Genomic DNA, 22,122 nt, shown 5'->3' on the forward strand with positions numbered 1-22,122 from the left:
ATGGGCTTAAAGTTGACCCTTGATGTAGCCCAACTGTTATCGGGAATTCATTACTTTGTCCCCCCACTGTTCTAACACTAGTCACCGAACCATCATACATATCCTTAACTATATCTACATATTTACTTGCAACACTTCTTTTCTCTAGTACTTGCCAAATTAACGCTCTAGGGACTCTATCATAAGCTTTTTCTAGATCAATAAATACCATATGAAGGTCTTTCCTACATTCTCTATACATTTCCATAAGTCTCCTAATTAAGTAAATAGCCTCCGTTGTAGATCTTCCCGGCATAAACCCAAATTGGTTCTCCGTAACTATAGTTAAGTGTCTCAACCGGGTTTCAATTATTCTCTCCCATAATTTCATCGTATGGCTCATCAATTTAATGCCTCTATAGTTATTACAACTTTGAATATCTCCTTTATTTTTGTAAATTGGAACCACAACACTTCTCCTCCAATCATCCGGCATTTTCCTCGTGCTCATAATCTTATTAAACAACTTAGTCAACCAAACTAGTCCATGGGTTCCTAAGCTCTTCCATACTTCAATTGGGATTTCATCGGGACCTTGTGTCTTGCCGAGTTTCATCCTCCTTAAAGCTTCTTTTACTTCGGACATCGAAATTCTACGAATATAAGTTCGGACACCGAGTGCCTTGGTGAAAAGTGTAATCGTCCGAACCATAAGTGCTTGAAGAATGCTCATTTAGTAAACTAGAGAAATAGGTTTCCCATCTTTTCTTAATATCCTCCTCACAAACTAATACTTTACCATCTCCATTTTTAATACATCTAACATGGTCAAGATCTCTACTCTTCCTATCCCTCATCTTAGCTATCTTATAAATAGATTTTTCCCCTTCCTTTGTGCCCAACTTATTGTATAACTCTTCATACTTCCTTTCCCTTGCTTTTCCCGCAATTTTCTTAGCTTCATTTCTATCTAACCTATACCTTTGAAGATCCTCAACATCCTTAGTTCTTTGCCATGTCTTAAAACTAGCTTTTTTATTCCTAATGGCAGCTTGAACCTCACTATCCCACCACCACGTCTCTCTATAAGAATAGATCTTTCCTTTTGATTCACCTAGAACATCTTTAGCCACTTTCTTAATACACATAGCCATCTCATTCCACATTGCATTGGTATCCCCTTTAAAATCCCATTTTCCTTGTTTGACTACTTCATTAACGAAGGATTTAGAGTACTCTCCTTTCAAATTCCACCATCTTATTCTGGGATAGTTTACCTTGGACCTTTTATATGTTCTTGGGACTAAGCACAAATTCAACCTCATAAGAAAATTATAATCACAAGGACCAGCATAATTTTATGATTAACATCAAATGTAAACATCGAGGAGGTCGAATATCTATTTATAGGATAAGTACAATCATAAGGACAAGAATAGAAAGTTACGATTGAAATCAAGTGTCGAAATCAAGGAGGGTGCAACTCAAGGTGGACCTTGTAGGAATAGTATAATCATAAGGATAAGAATAGATTTATGATTAAAATCATGTGTCAAAATAAAGGAGGGTGAACTTCAAGGTGGCGAAGCACCCTCAACCTTTTGAATAAGTACAATCACAAGACTAGAAATAGCTTCATGATTAAAATCAAGTATCAAAATCGAGGGTGAATCTCAAGGTGGAGACACACCGTCAACCATATACAATATGTACAATCACGGATTTAGTAATTAATATCAAATGTCAAAATCAAAGAAGTCAAATCTCAAGGTGGAGACAAACCCTCATCCTTATTGGAAAATTATAATAAAAGGACATGCCTAGATTTATGACTGAAGGCAAATGTCGAAATCCAGGAGCGGCTGGAGCACGAATCTCAAGTTAGAGCCGCACCATCAACGTTATAGGATAAGTACAATCACAAGGACAGTAATAGAATTATGGCCTAAATCAAGTGTCGAATTTGGTAAGGGCGAATATCAAGGTGGAGATGCACCAACAGTATTATAGGAAAATTATAATCAGAAGTACCAACATAGTTTCATGTTTGAAATCAATTATCAACATCAAGGAGGTTGAATATCACTTTTATAGAATAAATACAATCACAAGGACTATAATAGAATTATGATTGAAATCAAGTGTCCCAAGTCAAAAGTGGTGAAACTCAAGGTGGACCTCGTGGAAAGAGTATAATTTATGACTAAAATCATGTGTCAAAGTCAAGGAAGGTGAACCTCAAGGTGGAGAAGCACCTCAACCTTATAGAATAAGTATAATCACAAGAACAGAAAAAGCCAATCACAAGAATAGAAATACTTTTATGATTATAAGAAAGTATCAAAATCGAGGGCAAATCTCAATGTTGAGACAAACCATCAACCATTTAGGATAAGTACACTCAAGAACATGAATAGAATTATAATTTAAATTCAAATGTCAAAATCGAAGAGGTCAAATCTCAAGGTCAAGGCATACCATCAACCTTATAGGAAAATTTTATTCAAAATGACATGCCTAGGTTTATGACTGAAATTAAGGAGGGCGAAGCTCAAGTTGGAGACGCACCATTAATCTTATAAGATAAGTACAATCACAAGGACACTGATAGAATTATAATTGAAATCGTGTCAAAATTAAGGAGGATGTGTTGCAAGGTCGAGACGCATCCTCAACTTTATAGGATAAGTAGAATAATAAGGACAAAAATAAAACCATGGTTGAAATCTAGTTTCAAAATCAAGGAGGACAAATCTCAAGGTGGAAAAACAACCTTAACCTTATAGGATGACTAAAATCACAAGAGCATAAATAAAATTATGATTGAAATCAAGTGTCAAAATCGAGGACGACAAATCTCAAGGTGCAGACTCACACTCAATCGTATTGGACAAATACAATCACAAGGGCAAGAACAAAAATATGACTGCAATTAAGTGTAAATTTTAGGAAGGGTCAATTTTAAGGTAGAGACACACCCTTGGCCATGTAGGAAAATTTTAATCACAAGGGCAGGAATAGATTTATGATTAAAATCATGTGTCAAAATTGTGAAGGCAAATCGCAAATTGGAGACACACCCACCCTCAACCTTATAGGATAAGTATTATCACAATGACAAGAATGAAATTATCATTGAAATCAAGTGTTAAAATTGAGGAAGGTGAATATAAAGAGGAGACGCAGGTGAATATAGAGTGAGACACACCTTCATTCTTATAGGATAATTATAATCACTAGGGCAAGAGTATAATTATGATTAACTAAAATCAGCTGTCTAAATCACGGAGGGGAAATCTCAAGGTTGAAATGCCCTGAAACCTTATAGGAAAATTATAATCACAAGGACAAACATAAATTTATGAATAAAATTTATATGGCAAGTATAATCACAAGGTGGAGATAGATCCTCAACTTTATATGGGAAGTACAATCACAAGGGAAGGAAAAAAATTATGATTGGAATCAACTGTCTAATTCGAGTATAGCGAAACTCAAGATAAAGACGCATCCTCAACCTCATAGGAAAATTATAATCACAAGAACATGCATTGATTTAGAACTGAAATCAAGTGTCAAAACTAGAGGAGCGCAAATCTAAAGGTGGAGAAACACCCTCAACTTGACAGAATAAGTACAATCACAAGAAAACAATAGCATTTTGATTAAAATCAATGGTGAATCTCAAGAAGGAGACACACCCTCAACCTCAAACAATAAGTACAATTACAAGAACATGAATAAAATTATGATTAAAATCAAACGTCAAAAAAGACGAGTGCAAACTTCAAGGTGGAACGCACCCTCAACCTTATAAGAAAGTTAAAATCACAAGGACATGAATAGATTTATAACTTGATCAAGTGTCAAAATTGAGAGGGTCTCATCTTAAGTTGGTCACGCTCTATCAGCCATATAGGATAACAACAAACACAAGGATGCCGATAAACTTATGATTAAAAGCAAGAGTCAAAAATCAGAGAGGATGAATCTCTACCTGGAAATGCACTAGCAATCTCATATGAAAATTATAATCACAAGGACAAGCATAGTTTATCACTAAAATCAAGTGTCAACCGCGAGGAGGCCGAAAATCTAGGTGGAAGCACAACCTACTTGAGGAGGGTGAAACTCAAGGTGGAGACGTACCCTCAACCTTGTAGGAAAATAATAATCGTTAGGACAAGAGTTTATTCATGACTAAAACCACGTCTCAAAATCAAGGAGGGAGAACCTCAAGGTGAAGAAGCACCCCAAACCTTATAGAATAAGTACAATCATAAGGATCTGAATAGCATTGTAATTAAAATCAAGCATCAAAATTTGAGGGTGAATCTCAAGGTGGAGACACATCCTCCACCATATAGGATAATGTACAATCACAAGGACATGAAAAGAATTATGATTAAAATCACATGACAAATTCGAGGAGGATGAATCCCAAGGTGGAGACCCATAGCTAACCTCTAGGAAAATCATAATCAGAAGCACATTCCTAGATTTATTACTGAAATCATATGTCGAAATCAGGGATGGCAAATCTCAAGGTGGAGATGCACCATTAACCTTATATGAAAGTTATAATCACAAGGACCAGTTTGGCTTTATGAAAGAAATCAAATGTCAAATTCAAGGAGGCCAAATATCGATTTACAAGATAAGTAAAATTACGAGGACCAAAATAAAAGAATGATTGAATTCGTGACAAAATCGAGTGTGAAACTAAAGGTGGACCTTGTAGGAAAGTATAATCACAAGAACAATAATAGATTTATGACTATGATCATGTGTCAAAATCAAGGAAGGTGAACCTCAAGGTGGAGAAACACCCTAAACCTTAATAGTAACTACAATCATAAGAATATAAATAACAATATAATTAAAATCAAGTATTAAAATCGATGCGAATCTCAAGGTGGGGACACGGTCAACCAACAAGATATGTACAATCACAAGAACATTAATAGATTTATGAATAAAATCAAGGGCAGAAATAAACTAAGATTGAAATCAGGTGTTATAATCGAGAACGACGAATCTCATGCTGTAGACGGGGACCGATAAAAATGAAATCAAGTGTCAAATTCGAGCAGGGTGAATCTCAAGGTACAAACGTGGCCCTCAACCCCCTATAGGATAAGTATAATCACAAAGGTAATAATAGAACTATAATTGAAACCAAATGTCAAAATAAAGGATGGTGAATCTCAAAATCAAGACACACATTCAATCTTATCTTATACGTATAAGTGCAATTAGGAATACGATCATAAGAATACAATCATGATTGAAATCAAGTGTCATAATGGAAGGAATATCTCAAGGGGGACAAACCCTCAACTTTAGAGGGGAAGTACAATCATAAGGGAAGGAATATAATTATGATTGAAATAAAGTATCAAATTCGAAGATAGCAAATCTCAAGGTGGAGACACACCTTCAACCTTATAGGAAAAGCACAATCCCAAGGACAAGATTAGAAGTACGACAAAATTTGTCAAAATTGAGGAGGGCGAACGTCATTATGGAAAAATACCCTCGATCTCGTACGAAAATTATAATCACAAGGACAGGAATAGCATTATAAGTAAAATCAAGTATCAAAATCGAGGGGAAATCTTAAGGTGGAGACACACCCTCAACCATATAGGATAACTAGAATCATAAGGACATGAACAAAATTATGATTAAAATAAAATCTTAAAAGAGAAGCAAGCGAATCTTAAGGTGGAGATTCAACCTTAACCTTATAGGAAAATTATAATCACAAGAACATCCATTGATTTACGACTAAAATCAAGTTTCAAAATTGAGAAGTGCGAATCTCAAGCTGGAGAAGCACCCTCCACTTGATAGAATAAGTACAATCACAAGGATAGGAATTGCATTATGATTAAAATTATATATCAAAATCGAGGGTGAATCATAAGGTGGAGACACCCTAAACTACATAGGATAAGTATAATCACAAGGGCAATGTCTACATGAATAGAATCATGATTAAAATCAAACATTAAAAAAGAGGAGTATGAACCTCAAGGTGGAGATGCACCGTCAATAAGTAAAGTATAATCACAAGGACATGCATAGATTTATGACTTAATCAAGTGTCAAAATTGATAAGGGCTTATTAGAACTTGGAGACCCACTATCAACCTTATAGAATAAGCACAATCATACGGACAATAAAAGAATTAAGCTTGGAATCAAGGGTCAAAATGGGGGAGGGCGAATCCCAAGGTGGAGACGCACCAACAATCTCAAAAGAAAATTATCATCACAAGAACAAGTACAGTTTATGACTAAAATCAAATTCAACATCAAGTAGGCCGAATATCAAGGCGGAGGCACCCTCAACTTCATAAGATAAGTACAATTACAAGGACAAGAATAGAATAGAATTATGATTGAATCAAGATTGCAAAATCAAGGGTAAAACTCAAGGTGGACCTCGTAGGAAAAGTATATTCATAAGGACAACAATAGATTTATGACAAAAATCATACGTCAAAATCAAGGAACCTCAAGGTGGAGAAGCACCCTCAAGCCTCAGCCTTATGGAATAAGTACAATTACAAGGATAAGAGTATCATCATGATTAAAATCAAGTATCAAAACTGAGGAAGAGTCTCACGGTGGAGACTTATCCTCAACCATACAGGATATGTAAAATCATAAGTACACGAATAGAATTATTGATAAAAATCATATGTCAAATTCGAGGAGGGTGAATCTCAAGGTGGAGATGCACACTTAACCTTCTAGGAAAGTTATAATCACAAGCACATTCCTAGATTTATGACTGAAATCAAGAGCCAAAAATCTAGGAGGGGGAATTCAAGTTGGAACGCACCATCAACCTTATAGGGCAATTACAATCACAAGGACAGTTATAGAATTACGATTGAAATCATGTGTAGAAATCAAGGAGGGTGAACCTCAAGATGCAGAAGCACCCTTGACCTTGTAGAATAAGTACAATCACAAGGATAAGAAATAGCTATATGATTGATCAAGTGCCAAAATCAAGGACAAATATCAAGGTGGAGACACACCATCAACCATCCAGGATACGTACAATCACATGGAAAAGAATAGATTCACGAATAAAATCAAAGGTAGAAAGGATATGCATAGCTTAAGCCTTGTATCTAGCATAGGCCTCAAACAGAACTGATTGGAGGCCAAAAATTATTGTAGCCTACCGCATTTAGTCGAAACAAGGCTTAATATTGTTGTTGTTGATTTTTACAATTACAACGACAAAAATGGAATTATGAATGAAATCATGTCAAAATCAATTAGAAAGAAACTCAAAATGGAACTCGTAAGAAAAGTATAATCTGAAGGACAAGACTTGACTTATGATTAAAATCACATGTAAAAATCAACGACAGTGAACCTCAAGGTAAAGAAGCATACTCAACCCCATTGAATAAGAAAAATCACAAAAATAGAAATTGCTTTATTATTAAATCAAGGTCAAAGTCGAGAGCAAATCTCAAGTTGGAGACGAACTCTTAACCATATAGAATACGTACAATCACCCAAGAATTGAATAAACTAATGATTAAAATCAAGGGTCAAAATCTAGGGGATCGAATCTCAAGGTTGAAAAAAACCCTCAGCCTTGTAGGCAAATTATATTCACAAGGACATGCCTAGATTTATGACTAAAATCAAGTGTCGAAATCAACAAGGACGAAACTCAAGTTGGAGACGCATCATCAACTTTATAGAATAAGTACAATCACAAGGACAGTGATAGAATTGTGATTAAAATCAAGTGTCAAAATCAAAAGGAACAAATCTCAAGGTGGACACAAACCCATAACATGATACAATAAGTTCAATCACATGGAGAGGAATAGCATTAAGATTAAAATCAAGTATCAAAATCGAGGGTGAAGAGGACAACGTAAAGACACTCTCAACCACATAGGACAAGTAATATCACAAAGACATTAATATCATTATGATTGATCAAACATAAAAAAAAGGAGTGCAAACCTCAAGGTGGAAATGCACCTAAAACCTTATAGGAAAATTATATTCACAAGGAGAATGCAAAAATTTATGACTTAATGAAGTGTCAAAATTAAGAAAGGTTCATCTCAAGTTGAAGACACACTATCCGCCTTCTAGGATAAGTACAATCACAGAGACAATGAAAGAATTATGATTGACATCAAGTGTCAAAATGGGGGAGGGCAAACTCAAGGTGGAGATGCACCAACAATCTCGTGTGAAAATTATATCACAAGGACAAGCATATTTTATGACCGAAATCAGGTGTCAACATCGAGAAGGACAAATATCAATTGAATAGAATGATAATTGAAATCACAAGGACGAGAATAGAATGATGATTGAAATCAAGTGTCAAAATCGAGGGTGAAACTCAACGTGGACATTGTAGGAAAAGTATAATCACAAGCACAAGAACATATTTAAGACTAAAATCATGTATCGAATTTGAGGAGGGTAAACCTCTAGGTGGAGAAGAACCCTCAACCTTATAGGATAAGAATAGCATTATGATTAAAATCAAGTTTAAAAATTGTGAAAGAATCTCAAGGGGGAGACATATCCCCAACCATATAGAATAGTGTACAATCACAAGGACAATAATAGATTTATTAATAAAATCAAGGGCAGAACTAAAACTATGATCGAAATTAAGTGTCATAATCGAGGAGGACGTATCACAACCTTAAAGCATAAGTATAATCATAAAGGTAATAATACAACTACAATCGAGAATATCAAAATCAAAGACGGGTCTCAAAGTGGAGACGCACATTCGATCTTATAGCTATAAGTAGAATAAAGGATACGAATACAATCACGATTGAGATCAAGTGTCAAAATGGAGGGAGAATCTCAAGGGGGAGACAACCCCTCAACCTTATAGGAGAAGTACAATCACAAGGGCAGAAATGAAATTATAATTTAAAACAAATGTCAAATTCGAGGATAGCGTATCTCAAGGTAGAGATGTACCATTAACTTTGTCGGAAAATTATAATCACAAGCACATTGTTAGATTTATGGCTAAATATCAATCTATAGGATAAGTATAATCACAACGACAAAAATGGAATTATGATTGAAATCAAGTGTCAAAATCGATAAATGAGAAACTTAAGGAGGACCTCGTAGTAAAAGTATATTCAGAAACACAAGAATAGATTTACAACTAAAATCATGTGTCAAAATTGAAGGTGAACCTAAAGGTGGAGTAGCAGCCTCAACCTTATAGAATAAGAAAAATCACAAGAATAGAAATAGCTTTATGCTAAAAATCTAAGTATCAAAATCGAGGGCAAATCTCAAGGTGGAGAAACACTGTTAACCATATAGAATATGTACAATCACTAGGACAAGAATAGATTTATGATTAAAATCAAGTGTCAAAATCAAGGAGAGCAAATTTTAAGGTACAAAAGCACCCTCAACTTGATGTAGAATCACAAGGATATGGATAGCATTATGATTAAAATCAAGTATCAAAACAGAGGATAAATCTCAAGGTGAAGACACACCCTCAACCAAATAAGGTAAGTACAATCCCAAGGACATGAATAGAATTATGATTAAAATCAAACGTAAAAAAAGAGGTATGCGAACCTTAAGCTGGAAACGCATCCTCAACTTTATAGAAATACAATCACAAGGACATGCATAGATTTATGATTTAATCAAGTGTCAAAATCGAGAAGGGATCTCAAGTTGGAGACTCACCATCAGCCTTATAAGACAAAGTACAATCACAGGAACAATGATAGAATTATGATTTAAATCAAGTGTCAAAATGGGGGACGGCAAATCTCAAGGGGAAGATGAACCAACAATTTCATAGGAAATTATGATCACAAGGGCAAGCATAGTTCAAGACTAAAATCAAGTGTCACCATTGAGGAGGCCGAATATTAAGGTGGAAACACCCTCAACTTTATAGCATAAGTACAATTACAAGGACAAGAATAGCTTATGATTGAAATCAAGTGTTAAAATCAAAGACAGTCAACCTCAAAGTGGAGAAGCACCCTTAACCTTATAGAATAAGTACAATCACAAAGATAAGAATAGCATTATGATTAAAATCAAGTAAGACAATTGAGTGTGAATCCCAAGGTGGAGAAACATCCACAACCATATAGGATAATGTACAATCACAAGGACATAAATAGAATTATGATTAACATCATATGTTACATTCGAGGAGGATGAATCTCAAGGTGGAGACGCAGACTGAACATTCTATAAAAATTATAATAACAAGCACATTCCCAGATTTATTACAGAAATCAAGAGCCAAAATCAAAAAAGGGGAATCTCAAGTTGGAGACGCAACATCAACCTTATAGGATAAGTACAATTAAAAGGACACTAATAGAATTATGATTGAAATCATGTGTTGAAATCGGGGATGGCGAATCTCGAGTGGGAGATGCACCATAAACTTGATACAATAACAACAATCATAAGCATTAGGAATAGCATTATGATTAAAATCAAGTATCAAAATCGAGGGTGAATCTCAAGGTGGAGACACACCCTCAACCACATAGGATAAATAAAATCACAAGGACATGAATAGTTTATGATTGAAATCAAGTGCTACAATCAAGGACGACGAACCATTAGGTGGAGAAGCACAGTTTTCATCACAGGTATAAGAATAACATTATGATCAAAATCAAATATCAAAATTGTGGGCAAATATCAAGGTGGTGAAGACATATCCTCAGCCATATAGGATAATGTACAATCACGAGGTCATTAATAGAATTATGATTAAAATCATATGTCAAATTCAAGAAGGATGAATCTTACGGTGGAGACACACACTTAACCTTCAAGGAAAATTATAATCACAAGAATATAACTAGATTTATAACTAAAATCAAGAGCCGAAATCAAGGAAGGAGAAACTCAAGTTGGAGATGCACCATAACCTTACAATTAAAAGAACAATGATAGAATTCTGATTGAAATCATGTGTCGAAATCAGGGATGGTAAATCTCAAGGTGGAAATGCACCGTCAACCTCATAGGAAAGTTATGAATACAAGGACATGTGTAGTTTTATGATAGAAATCAAGTGAACTTCGACAGGCCGAATATCGATTGATAAGATAAGAACAATCATAAGGACGACACTAGAATTATTATTGAAAACAAGTGTCAAAATCCAGGGTGAAACTCAAGTTGGACCTCCTAGGAAAAATAAATCACGACGACAAGAATAGATTTATGACTAACATCATGTGTCAAAATCAAGAAGAATGAACCTCAAAGTGGAGAAGCACCCTTAACCTTAAGAATAAGTATAATCACAAGATACAAATAGCTACATGATTAAAATCAGGTATCAAAATCGATAGCGTATCTTAAGGTGGACACACACCGTCAACCATATAAAATATGTACAACCACAAGGACATGAATAGATTTATGAATAAAATGAAGAGCAGAAATAAAACTATGATTGAACTCAAGTGTTACACTCAAGGAGGACTAACCTCAAGGCGCAGACACACCCTCAACCCTAAAGGTTAAACACACAATCACAAGGGTAGGAATAAAAATATGATTGAGATCAAGAGTCAAATTTGAGTAGGGTGAATATCAAAGTAAAGACGAGCCCTCAAACCTAGGGGATAAGTATAATCACAAAGGTAATAATAGAATTATGATTGAAATCAAATGTAAAAATCAAGGAGCAAGAATATCAAATTGGAGATACACATTCAATCTTACAGGTATAAATATATTCAGGGATACGAATACAATCATGATTGTGATGACGTGTCAAAATGGAAAGAGAATCTCAAGGTGGAGACAGACCCTCAACCTTACAAGAGAAGTACAACCATAAGGGTAGGAATAGAATTATGACAAAAATCAGGTGCCAAATTCAAGGATAGTGAATCTCAACGTGGAGACGCACCCAACTCTTTATAGAATAAGTACAATCACAAAGAACAAGAATAGTCTTATGATGAAAATCAAATGTCTAAATCGAGGAGGACGAACCTCAAGGTGGACACACACCGTCAACCTTGTTCAAAATTTATAATCACAAGGGCAAGAATAACATTCTAAGTAAAATTAAGTATCAACATCGAGGGTGAATTTCAAAGTCGAGACACACCCTCAACCATACAAGATAAGTACAATCATTAGGACATGAACAGAATATGACTAAAATAAAATGTTGAAAAAGAAGTTGGCAAATCTCAAGGTGGAGACTCACCCTCAACCTTGTAAGAAAATTAATATCACAAGAACATGCATTGATTTACAACTGAAATCAAGTGTCAAAAACAAGGAGAGCGAATCTCAAGGAGGAGAAGCATCCTCACCTTCGCAGAATAAGTAAAATCACAAGGATAAGAATAGCATTATAACGAAAATCAAGTATCAAACTCGAGGGTGAATCTCAAGGTGGAGACACACCCTCAACCACATAGGATAAGTACAATCAAAAAGACACGAGTAGAATTATGATTAAAATCGAACATCAAAAAAGAAGAGTGCGAACCTTAAGATGAAGACTAACCCTCAACCTCATGGAAAAATCATAATCACAAGGACAAGCATAGATTTATGACTCAATCAAGTGCCAAAATCGAGAAGGGATCATCTAAAGTTGGAGAACCACAATGAACCTTAAATGATAAGTACAATCACAAGGATAGTGATAGAATTGTTATTGAAACAAAATGTCAAAATGGGGGAGGACAAATACCAAGGTGGAGAAGCACTAGCAATATCATAGGAAAATTATAATAATCACAATGTCAACCATGGTTTATGACTAAAATCAAGTATCAACATCGGGGACGGCGAATATCAAGGTGGAGGCACAACAAGGTCAAGAATAGCCTATGATTGAAATCAAGTGTCAAAAATGAAAAGGGCAAAACTTAAGATTGAGACATACCCTTGACCTTGTAGGAAAACTATTATCACTAGGACAGGTTGATTTATCATTTATGATAAAAATCAATCATGCGTCAAAATCAAGGAGGGAGAACCTCAAGGTGGAGAAGCACCCTCAAACTCATAAAATAAATGCAATCACATGGATAAGAATAGCATTCCTTTTAAAATCAACTATCAAAATTGGGGGTGAATCTCAAGATGGAGACACATACTCAACCATATAGGATAATGTACAATCACAAGGACATGAATAGAATTATGATTAAAATCATATGTCAAATTCGAGGAAGGTGAATCACAAGGTGCACATGCACACGTAACCTTCAAGGAAAATTCTAATTACAAGCACATTCCTAGATTTGTGACTACAATTAAGAGCCGAAATCAAGAAGGAATCTCAAGTTGGAGGGGCACCATCAACCTTATAGGATAAGTACAATCAAAAAGATAGTGACAGAATTATGATTATAATCATGCGTCGAATCTTAAGGTGGAGACACACCATCAACCTCATAGGAAAGTTATAATCATAAGGACCAACGTAGTTTTATGAGAGTAATTCAAGTGTCAGTTTCAAAGGAAGCCGGATCTAGATTTATTAGATAAGTACAATCATAAAGACGAGGAAGAATTATGATTGAAATCAAATGTCAAAATCAAAGGTGAAAGTGAAGGTGGAGCTCGTAGGAAAGTATAATCATAAGGACAAGAATAGATTGGTGACAAAAATCATGTGTCAATCAAGGAGGGTGAACCTTAAGGCGGAGAAGCACCCTAGACTTTAAAAATAAGTACAATCACAAGGATAGAAAAAGCTATATGATCAAAATCAAGTCTACAATCATAACCCTTATAGGAAAATTATATTCACAAGGATATGCCTATGTTTATGACAGACCTTAAGGACGGCAAAGCTCAAGTTGGAGACGCACCACTAATCTTATAGGATAAGTACAATCACAAGGACACTAATAGAATTATAATTGAAATCGTGTGTCAAAATTAAGGAGGATGTGTTGCAAGGTCAAGACGCATCCTCAACTTTATAGGATAAGTAGAATAATAAGGACAAAAATAAAACCATGGTTGAAATCTAGTTTCAAAATCAAGGAGGACGAATCTCAAGGTGGAAAAACAACCTTAACCTTATAGGATGACTAAAATCACAAGGGCAAAAATAAAATTACGATTGAAATCAAGTGTCAAAATCGAGGACGACAAATCTCAAGGTGCAGACTCACACTCATCGTATCGAACAAATACAATCACAAGGGCAGGAACAAAAATATGACTGCAATTAAGTGTCAATTTTAGGGTGGGTCAATTTTAAGGCAGAGACACACCCTTGACCTTGTAGGAAAATTTTAATCACAAGGGCAGGAATAGATTTATGACTAAAATCAGGTGTCAAAATCGTGAAGGGCGAATTGCAAGGTGGAGACACACCCTCAACCTTATAGGATAAGTATTATCACAATGACAGGAACGGAATTATCATTGAAATCAAGTGTTAAAATTGAGGAAGGCGAATATAAAGTGGAGACGCACCATCATCCTTTATAGGATAAGTATAATCACAAGGGCAAGAGTAGAATTATGATTAATTAAAATCAAATGTCAAAATCACGGAGGGCAAATCTCAAGGTTGAAATGCTCCTGAAACCTTAAAGGAAAATTATAATCACAAGGACAAACATAAATTTATGAATGAAATCAAGTGCAAAATTGAGGAGGGCAAATTGTAAGTACCTAATGTGAAGGTATGGTTAGTTTTAGGTGTAAAAATGTCCAGAGAGGAGGAAAAGTTATTGTTTTGTTTAGTTTTGTAAACCCAAAGTTGGCTTTTGCTAATTTTGTTGAATTAAACATTGGGTGACTATTTCTGTAAAGATAAACCTAGAAGTAGCTAATCTACTAATTATCCCATAGAATTATGATTGAAATCAAGTGTCAAAATCAAGGAGGGTGAATCTTAAAAGTGGAGAATAAAACTACGATTGAAATCAAGTGTCAAAATCGAGTGGGTAAATCTCAGGGTAGAGACAGACCCTCATCCTTATAGGATAGGTACCAACACAAGGACAAGAATAGAGTTATAATTAAAATAAAGTGTCGAAATTGGTGTGACACAATACGATTATTTATAGGCTAGTCCAATATAACGACGACTTTGCATTGAATATCGTTAATTTAGCCATCCTTGCTAGAGAATAATTTCCACTATCCTGATTCTCTAATCAAATTTGAGTAATAAAAATGGACGTGGGCCTTGTTGTGACTACTAAACCCTTAGGGCAAAGAAGCCTTGCTAAAAGGCAAAATTCATCCATCCAAACTTTGTATTTTCTTGTTCTCCTTCGTTGTTCAAATCTTTTCGTAGTTGAAGAGTTGAGTTGTTGGTGTCATTAATGGAAAGAGTTGTGGATTGGCAGCTGCTCCCTTACTTGGTAGCCATCCTTCTTCCTTCCTTCATTCTATTCACAAACCTTACTCCATTCTACTTACAATTGATCCACCTCTCCATCCGATCTTCTTCCAAGTACTTCACCAAAATGCATTACTTTGAGTTTGAAACAGCACCACAGAAGATATTCTGACCAACATTAATCAGTTTTAAATGCAGCACAGGTTCATGGCCTGCATTCAATCCCGCATTGAAGAGCTGCTGATTTGAACTTTATTCTACAGAACATAAGTTTCCAAGTTGGTGAATAGTGTCATCTCTAGCAATCAAACCATAATCAAGGGAGACTTGCAGCAGTCCTTCCTCTAAATACAAGCATTGATTGAGCATAGTCTGATTAGACTTCTAGCCAATGGTTTGACTTACACGGTAAGCTTCTAATTTCTGGCCTTGCTTTCTAATTTGGTTTTGTTGATCACTTTGGTGCAAAATTGTCATTAATTTTAGCCATAAAATGGTCAGTTTAACCATTAATGGCATACCAATTTCTGATGGAATACGTTAGTGAGAAGTCAAATCAAAGAATTGACACTGCAAATAGTTCAATCTACCTAGGGCAACTTCATAAGAGCTGGCACAATTGGCAATTGGTAGGATTAGGTCACTGAGTCGTCCAATCAAATGAATTTCCACTTCATATAGTTCAGTCTACCTAGACCAACCACATAAGAGTTGGCCACACTTAGAAGTAGGTGTTCATCAAAATAAGGTTTCTTTTCAAGAAGCAAAGGACCATTTTTTTTAATAAAAAACAAGTGCAGTGGACCAATAGAAAAAGCAAAACATATGTACAGATGTGGACAAATCAGCCAATAAACTTGATTCAAAAACAAAAGATCAGAAATAATGCTATAGAAATGGTTTATACAGGATCCATTGGTTTACCCATGAAATAAAAAGATTCAGATAGCGTATTAGACAGAAATACTGAAAGAAAAGACACTAAGACAGCCAGTAATTGTTGAGACACAAACCTGATCACAGCACTCGTGTACAAGCTTCAACTGTTTGTGTTTCACTCCCTTTCATGGCTTTTTCAAGATCTTCCACCTTCAACTCCTCAGAGATCCATATCCTTCAGCAAGCCAACATAGAAATCAGAGAGCAAATAGACAAAATACTGAGAAGAATGTGTATTCATGCTTACGGGAACAATAGAAGCAACATCATGCATGAAAAATAATCAACTGAACAAACTGTAAGAAGTGTGTCCAAAAGAAGCCAAATACAGAACCAGAACTTTTCCAGTGCAGTGCAGTGCAGATCAATCTATTCATTATTGTGTAAATGGGTGTCATGTTGAAAGGTGAACCTTAGCCTCTCTGTTTGTTATTTTCTTTTCTGCTGTATAATGGGTGTCATGTTGACAGGTGAACTTTTCCAGTGCAGTGCAGATCAATCTATTCTAGAAGAATTCTGGATATTATTTAGGAATCGCTGAATTTGATTAGTTACTGGTGAAGCAGTACTATTAAGTGGAAGAAGACAAACGTAAGAGAATTGTAGTATGAAGCACCCTCGTAACTACCCTTTATATTTTTTTTCCTGCTAAACGACATTGCCAGTTTCAAATTTATTACAGCGTTACCAGGGATCACGGTTCCATCTCACAGTTTCCTTGTTGAGAAATTAACTCATTACAAACCATAAATTAAATAGTAGTACACTTTCAGTAACTTTCGCATATCATTGATCCATCTCCCTCATAACCATTTAACATCTGAAGTTTTAGAAAAATTTCTATATGCCAAGCAGAAAAAGAAAAAGAACTATAAGAAGGCAGAATTAACAAACAGTAGAGTAAAACCAGTCAAAGGGAGTTCAAACCTTTGTCCAAGTGGAACCCAGTGGATTTGCAATTCTTCCCCTTGTAGTATTCTCAGTAATATCAATAAAGAAGCTCTCGAAGAAAGCCGCCGGCGACCTTCAAGACTAGAGAAATTAGGGTTTTAGTGGTGAAACAAATTGGGTAATGAGGCTAAGTCGGCAACGGCAAAAACCCTTGCTTTTGCCAGCATCGGTTACTTCCACTTGTGGCCTTCTTTGACCGACGAACACCTACTCCTCTTCTCTTCATGAATAAACGAACAGGAATTCCAAGCTGAAGAAAGGCGCGATAGAAAGAGTTAGATTACTCAAAACGATCGGAGAAATCAGGGTTTGAGAGGAGAGAAGAAAATGGGTAATGATCGGAGAGAGATTGAGTTACAGCATCCGTGCGGTCGTGGGTGCCCATCAAAACTTGACTCAACCTTCGAAGGGCTCGTACCTTCATGCCCTATCTGTGTCGACATCGACGCCGCATCAAAGGGGAACTGGGGACCCCGATCAGTCTACGATCTAGCAGGGAACTATAGGAGCCGCACTCCTACCGGCAGAACAGCGATCTTCCTCCTTGATCTGACTTTGAGCGCCCCCCTCTCTGAGTGGTAATACACTCTGAAAAAATCAGGTGAGGCGAGTTGGAGCCCTAGTGGGGCTTCAGTTGGCACTCAAAACCATCAGAGAAACTAGGGTTTCAGTAGAGAGAAGAAAACGGGCATTGATACTCGAAACGATCGGAGATACCAGTGTTTCAGTAGAGGAACGAAAATGGGTACCGATCGGAGAGAGAGCTGAAACTGGGGAATTGGGAAACCATGGTTTGAGCGGGAGATGAAGCGACATTTGATCAAATATCTGCACGAGGAAATGAGGTTTAAATATATAAATAAACATTACAAGAAGAGGGAACGGTCCCCAACGACTGGAAAAGAGATTTCACCGACATTTATGATAACGTCGGTTTGTTTTAACTATTTTCAAAAATAATTTACTTTGCATTTTAATTATCAAATATAAGTTTTTCAAAAAAAAAATATTATTTCTAAATAATGATTTTTTGTTAAATCATTTCCATAATATCTTTCTTGTATCTTAATTCTTATAGGCATAGATAATCAAAATTTTAAAATAATCCTTTTTTTCTTTTACCTTTTAGGAGTCAATTATTAATAGAATTCTAAGATTTATAATATTTTTTTAATTATTTGAATTTTGACAGAGACCATGCATGTAGTAACAAAATTATACGATTGTTTAACAAAAGAAAAAATTAAATTATAGAATTAAATTATTAACAAAATAAAAAAATTTATTATTATTGCTCCCATTTACTCTAATTTAATCATTATTTTATCTTTTATAGTTTTTCAATTTATTAATTCAACTTTAGATTTTACATGATTTTACAAATCTTTCTGTCAATAAATTCTATTAGTTAAGTGATGATGGTAGTATTTTGTCTCCAAATTACCTTTAAAATTTTATGTCACTTATTTATACTTGATATTATTGCACGGAATAAAAAAAATTAACACTAAACTTAAGGTTAAAAAAATTATTGCTAAACAGGCTTCTTCTCTTATTAAAAAAAAAAATTTAATTTGTTATTCTTCTCTTACCATTCTCCTCTTACTTGCCATATATAAAAATAAAAATAAAAATAAAAATAAAAAATAAAATTCTTTTTGGTAAAATAGATCACTCATTCACTTGTTTCATTTCATTTCTTTCTTTTTTTTTTCTTTTTCGGTAAATCCAATATCATCTTAATTTTTTTGAATCTAACATTACAATAAACAAGAATAAAATTGATACTTCATATAATATTTTTCTTTTAACTTCTTAGCTCTATAAGAACAAAACAAATATTAAACTACAGTCAATGATTTCTTAACATCGTTAGAAATAAAGGAGTTGTAGTAATTTCACAAAGAGTAAGATTCTTTTTAGTAATTGGAGCAGCAATTATCTTAAAGAAAAAATTTTAAATAAAACATGGGGACTATAAAATTGGAGTAAATTTGTCAGAAATCTTGTGAAGAAAATGAGGAGTGGTTACCAAATTTGAAGAGTAAGTTGTTGAGAAAAATATGGATAACATACTAGCATAAATGAAAAATGATATCAAAACGAGCTTAATCAAAAACTAACTTCCAAATTTCGTTTTGGAGTTAAGAGTCCTGAATGTGTGGGTTTGTATACTTAACCCAGAATAATGAAACCTAAAGAATGCTATGCCGATGACCCATATTACACATTTGGCAATTAAAATTGAGAGAGATTGACTTGGGCTTACACATTTGGCAATTAAAATTGAGAGAGATTGACTTGGGCTAAAGAACAACGGGCCCATCTTATGGGTCTCATCTTCTAGCTAAAATATTGCATTACCATCAATTAGCTTTATTAGTAATTAAAATCCTAAATTACCATCAATTAGCTTTATTATTAAAATTCCAAAATGCCCCTATATTCTTATTCGTTTCTTTTTTCATTAAAATTAAAAAATTAAAAAATAAAAGGAAAAGTAGAAAACCAATAAAATAAATTTAAACGTCTTTCTTAATAGTATGGATATCCTGATCTTTTGTGACATGTTTGAAAAGAATGCCAAGAAAAAAATTTTATTGACATTGGTTCGCCATAAAAAATAAAAAGAATGTGATTTTCAAATGTGGTGCATAAAGTAAAGAATTTTTGAATTTCTCTCTAATCTGTTAAATTGAGTTGTATCATCCATGTTTCTAATTTCAGCTTTCTTTGTCTTGTTTATTGAGATTAATTTCTTTTAACTCCCTGAAGAAAAGAAAAAAAAAGGTCACACGTGGGTCTCAACCTTTTAAAAAAACACTTTGGACATCTAATCTTCTAAAACTAAAATTGTGTTATCTCGTGAATGTCTATTTAACAATTAACACATATTCTTTATGATCCAATAAGAAAATACCTTAAAAAGTAATTTTACATTACTGTTGCGTCTAGAACTTCTTCGAGAGCCGGATATTGGGATGATCACCTTAAGAGCTCTCCAACCAACTTAAAATAATGGGGATGCCTGCACACACAAAGAAAGCAAGAACGGTCCGGCCTAGTTTTGGCCGGGGAACCGCCTCCGACGCTCAAGTCAGTCTAGGCAACAATAATGGTTCTTGAGAGAGTTCTCAAGAACGTAATGAGTAAGTACTCAGATGAAAGTTCTCATACCTTTCTTCATGTAGGAGGTCGGTTTATATAGAGGTTACCTAGAGGCGGCGATTCCTTAAGCTCCGGATCGATAGTTGAGGAGTGAGTGGAGTAGTGGAATAACGGCTCATTCTTTGTCGCACCTGATAGTGCCGTTATGCTGACTCACCTCCCCAATTCTCGGAATAGATATGCTGAGTGTTTATGCGTAATTAACTCTTCTTGACTTGGTCAAGAGAGTCTTCTGAGAAATGCTAGAGTTGGATATAGATATATATATTTTTCTCAAGTGTAGCACTTCTCCAACGAAGAAATGAACCTGCCCAAGAGGGAGGCATCTCTCCCGAATGAGGCCCTCGGGACCTTCTTCAAAGATTAGGTGAGCCATCCCACATGGGAGATGTCTCTCCCGAATAAGGTCATCGGGACCTTCTTCAAGGAAGAAATCAGACAACCCAAAGGGGTGCCTCTGTCCCGAGTGAGGCACTCGGGAGCTTTTATGAGAGAAGAGATGCACCAGCCCGATGGAGGTGTATCTCTCCTGAGGGGGGGGACTCGGGACCTGAGTTCCCCACAACAATTACCAAGCTAGTTTGGGATTTAAAAAAATATTCTCTTAAACCATTTCATCTTTAGAAAAAAATAATAACACACATATAATAGTTAGCATGGGTAAAGTAGAGGGGTTCGTTGGACATGGCCCGATACAATAAATTTATGGATTCCCATGTTGCATGGGTGACTTCCAACACAAAAAAATTAAGTGACAACTTTTAAAACAAAAAAATTAAACGACAACTTTTTTTGCCCTTTTTGGGTAAGTATTCTATCTGTTTCCAAGAAATGGTCTGCAAGTTTTAAAATTGCTTTTGAAACAATAACAAAAAAACATTTGATTCAGTTTTGACTCTTAAATCTTAAAAATCGCTTTTATTATAATTTTGGTGTTGAGGATGAATTTTAAAAAAATATTACACTTTTTGGAAAAAATAAATTTAGGAGGGTTTGCAGTTGGTATAAGAAGTAGAAGAAGAAGGGTATTATTATCATCAGCCATATAGGGCACCTCTTCAGTTTCCTAGCATTTCTTGTTGAAGGTTATTCTTATCTTTTGATAAAATCCACTTGCTTACATCAACATTTAACTATGATTTCTTAATGAAAAGGGTGTCATTGATATATTTAGGTCTAATTCATTGATGAATTGGATAATTGAAGAGGGGTATTAATTTAGGAGGGTCACTTTTGGGGGTGGTGCTAAAAATTGCACTCAATAGTTTATGAGAGAATACAATAGTTTTTTTTTTTTAATTTTTTTTTGGCCATATACCATTTTTTCCCAGGGATAAAATCCTAAATTTTTATTCACTTTTCTCATCCGATAATATTATCTCCTCTTTTGCTCCTTCAACTTCCTCCTATAACCTTTCGTTTTCATACTCTTAAACAAGAGTTTCCAATTAGGTGGAGGATTGACTGCCTAGAAGAAGCTCTCTATCTCTTTCTTTCTCCGCTCTGCGAAACCCTAAGGACCAAGCCGCTTTTTGAGGGGGGGGAGCCTTTGCCTCTCCACCTCTTCTTCTTCTTCTTCCTCTCCTCCTCTCTTCGCCTTTTCTTCTTTTTCTTCATCTTCCTCATTCCTCCTATCTCTTCTTCACTTCTTCAAACTGTTTCTCCTCTCCTTCTTTCTCCTTCTTCCTCTTTCTATATTCTCCACC

At 35.1% G+C, this 22,122-nt stretch overlaps 1 long non-coding RNA gene across 2 annotated transcripts in view; it reads right to left on the bottom strand.

Annotated features, from left to right (window-relative positions):
* LOC149003498 (uncharacterized) overlaps positions 1–18,063 on the bottom strand; it is a 59,679-nt gene extending 41,616 nt beyond the window's left edge. Inside the window, exons 1-3 of one of the 2 annotated variants that reach the window (XR_016170370.1) lie at positions 17,667–18,063; positions 17,225–17,498; positions 16,372–16,472 (exon numbers count right to left, since the gene is read on the bottom strand). This is a non-coding gene — a long non-coding RNA (uncharacterized LOC149003498). Of the gene's footprint in view, positions 1–16,371; positions 16,473–17,224; positions 17,499–17,606 lie in introns of both variants that reach the window. The other variant, XR_016170369.1, reaches the window with a different exon arrangement.
* Between the last annotated feature and the right edge of the window lie 4,059 nt (positions 18,064–22,122).

This window comes from Hakea prostrata, chromosome 10 (genome assembly GCF_041222555.1).
Source record: "Hakea prostrata isolate BN-2017 chromosome 10, UWA_Hpros_2, whole genome shotgun sequence".
Classification (NCBI taxonomy): Eukaryota; Viridiplantae; Streptophyta; class Magnoliopsida; order Proteales; family Proteaceae; genus Hakea; species Hakea prostrata.